This window comes from Amaranthus tricolor, chromosome 3, assembly GCF_026212465.1.
Source record: "Amaranthus tricolor cultivar Red isolate AtriRed21 chromosome 3, ASM2621246v1, whole genome shotgun sequence".
NCBI lineage: Eukaryota > Viridiplantae > Streptophyta > Magnoliopsida > Caryophyllales > Amaranthaceae > Amaranthus > Amaranthus tricolor.
The window spans coordinates 26,737,395-26,741,183 of NC_080049.1; the positions used below are offsets into that span (position 1 = coordinate 26,737,395).

General features: G+C 35.9%; 1 pseudogene; it reads left to right on the forward strand.

The window, feature by feature from the left end:
• The first annotated feature begins 439 nt into the window (after positions 1-439).
• LOC130808507 (vegetative cell wall protein gp1-like) lies at positions 440-976 on the forward strand (annotated as a pseudogene).
• The last annotated feature ends 2,813 nt before the right edge of the window (positions 977-3,789 follow it).

Consider the following 3,789-nt stretch of genomic DNA (forward strand, 5'->3'; position numbering starts at 1 on the left):
TATTATTGATTATTGTCTGTTTGTGGCGAGACTAGGTTTTAGGGGCTTGGGACGAAAGATTATTTATGGGCCCCTAAACTATTATATATATAAAAAAGTTCGAATCTTAGCACTAATTAAAGATTAAAATTTTTGGGGGCCTGGGCGTAGACACGCCTTGCCCTTACTTAGGGCCGGTAATTTATAATATATATATATTTGTTGATCTTATAGGGCTAGAAAGAATCAAAGAAGATCAAAAGGGAGAGGCTTAATTAAGGGGTATATCTAGTTATTTGTTGAAGAAAATAAAGAATTTCAAGTAATGATCTATTGAAGTTCTTATTTGGGATTTAGGAAGGAAGATTAAGCTAAAATGGCAGATAATGAATCATCTCCTTCTCTTAATGAATCTCTATTTTGAGGATCATCACCATCACCACCACCACCATCACCACCACCACCATCACCATCACCATCACCACCTCCATTAGAGTCCTCACCACCTCCTTCTCCGCCTTCGCCATCCGAACCCACTACCCCATCTCCACCAACACCCTCAGAAATCATCATCATCACCACCACCACCATCACCGTCCCCACCACCTCCAAGCGAGAGTACCAACCACCGCCAACAACAAACCCATCTCCTCTCATTAGAGGAGGTGGGGGTGGTGGCGATGGTGTGCCCAAGAATACGCCTCCTTTACCACCTCAACAACAACTAGTCCCACCGGCAACCCCGGGTTCTTTTAACCAACCCTCTCCTCGGCCTACGTCAAGTATTGGAAGCTCATCTAACAATAATAATCATGACAATAACACTGGGATTATTGTTGGACTGGTGGTAGCTAGTGGTTTTCTTTTTTTGTTGATGAGTGTTTGTATATTGTGCCTTAAGAAGAAGAGGAAAAGAGTTGGAGGTGGAGGTGCACCCCCTTACGGTTGGGATGGCCTCCTAAACCTCAAGATACGTACTTTCCATTTCATTTTATGATAAGAATATAAAGAATTGAAAACATATAATATATATTTCGTTCTTGTTCGATTTAAATCATTAAATGAACCATGCATGTACTTTAATTATTGTTATGTAAACTTTAAAATAAAGAAACTTAAAAAGCATTCTTCAATTTACCTACTATATATGTGATACGTACTGTGATAGTAATATGCGATTGCACAAATAGTCTGTCGAGATTTTTAATAACGTGCAACCTTTTTACTTCTTTTGATAAAAGTATAATATGTTGTTAACATACCTTAATTATAATTACAAGCGGAACATACTGAATATGATGGTAATAATACATATCAAATTTTTTTATTATTAACAAGGGACATTAAATGTAACAATTTTAAGATTATGACCAAGATTAATTAGTTTTGATAGTTGATTCATAAGGGATTATTCATCGTTAACGATTACAAATTTTGCTAAACATATAAGGTCAAAAACTAAAATAATTGATAAAGTATATTATTACAATAATGATGTATTACAAATATGTGTTACAAGATAAATCTACACTATTTGTAATCCTCTGTATATCGCTTTGAACTCTTGTTGAATCACCAAGGAAACGATGAAGACATGGTTGCGATAATGAAAGAAGTCGCTCAGAAACTTGGTATGAGTTGAAGGCGTTCATGCACTTTCCTATTGTGATATTTCTCCTACAAAGGTGCTAGGGATGATAAAATGAAATTCACAATGAGATACAATCTACACAACAAAATCCTAGCACAAGGAAATTGCAATAGTAAATACAAGTGTTGTGGTGAATTAAGAACTTTTGATGGTATTGAGAGTTAATTACTCTCTCAATATTATCTCATGAAAGGAAGAACAAGAATGGGAGTATTCTTAAGAGAGAAATAAGAAATGATATGGAAATGGGATGGATTGTCCCTTGGCATGCAACCTCTATTTGTAGAGCTATGCATCAAACAATACCTCCTTTTGAAACAAAAGTGATTCACCAAGCAAAGCTTATGAATCAAAGTAATGTTTCACCAAGCAAAGCTTACGAATCAAAGTAATGTTTCACCAAGCAAAACTTATGAATAATCAAAGTAATGTTTCACCAAGCAAAGCTTATGAATCAAAGTAATGATTCATCAAATTCTTTGAGGCATTTAATTGGACTTATAATATATTTATTTTAGTCCCACTACTATACTAAGTATGTAGTATATACAAATCTAGGTCTATATACTCTAAATGTTCAACAATCCTCCCCCATTTAGAGTATAACGAACCTCCTTCTTCCTTTACACATTAAGTATATAATTCCGTTTCATGCATCAACGCTAATGTCCCTACGGATTGAATTAACACCTAGTATAAAACACTTACAAGCGATCAAACTAGAATGATGTCCCTACGGATTGAATCAACTAGCCCATCCAACCACTTGAAGGTTAAATACACACAAAACCAATAACACATTGTCATTTACCTTAACACATTATATAGGGCTGTGTCCATATCTATTCATAAGTTTATCATAGTCGGATATGCCAATCTTGACTACTTGAAGCGGCCAAAACTTCAAACTTATATAGGTAGGTTCTCACTACGTAAAACATATCCCCATGATAGGATATCACCAAGAGTTCTTAAACCCTTGACCTTGAGAACTTAAGCGACTACCTTGTCATCACGGTCTAAAGCAACTATGTGTCATTCATCCTTGTTGCTTTCAAAGACTTTACCACATTGAATTCAAGACACAAAGCTACTTGTGTGTAAATTGTGACTTTCCTTTAAACTTTATTGACATAAACTGATCTCAATTGACGCTTGTTCAATTGAAACCTTACTCATGGCTTTAGTGAAAAAATCAGCCAAATTGAACTTGGTGTCCACATAGTCAAGAGCTATGACCCCATGAATGATAAGATCTTGCACTAGACTGTGTCTAAGAGCAATGTGTCTTGACTTACCATCATACACTTGACTATAAGCTCCTCCTAAAGCCGTTGTGCAATTCGTATGAATTGCTACCGGTGAAAGTTGGCTTTGGCAACAAAGGTATCTCAAACATGAGATTCCTTAACAACTCCGCTTCATTTGCCGCCGAGGCGAGTGCAATGAATTCCGCAGACATAGTGGAATCTGCTATTACCATTTGTTTCTTGGAAGCCCATGAAATGGCACCTCCCCCATAAATAAACACCTAACCACTAGTTGAAGAATTATCCTCTTCATTAGTGATCCAACTAGCATCTAAATAACTTTCCAAAATAGGAGGCTCACCACTATAAGTTATACCATAATTTATGGTTCCTTTCAAATATCGTAATACTCTCCTTATCGTCAACCAATGTTGGGGACCCGGGTTACTAGTAAATCTATTCAATTTACCAACCGTAAATGCTATGTCCGGGCTTGTACATGTCATATATAGCATACATGAAACAGCACAAACAAGTGTAAACAATATAATAATATTGTATACAAAGCACAGCCGAAGACTTATAGAAGTCTGGGCTGAATCCGACCTGTGGCTCAATAGCCACAGCAACCAATATCAGAGTATTTAAAAACTTTACATAACTGTAATACAATTAATCACAAACCAATTATAAACTAAGTTAATACATTATAAAATATCTAGACTCTTTTAAAATTTTACAACACATGATTTGTCAAAATATCATGATAAGTTAACTTTTAAAAAACGATGTCCTCGCTATCGCAACACATGACACATAAAAGAGCAGCACATCCATCCGCACTAAAGTTGGCAACCTGAAAGTGGATCTATCCCCTGTAAGAGATAGGCCCCATCAAAAACTGTCAAC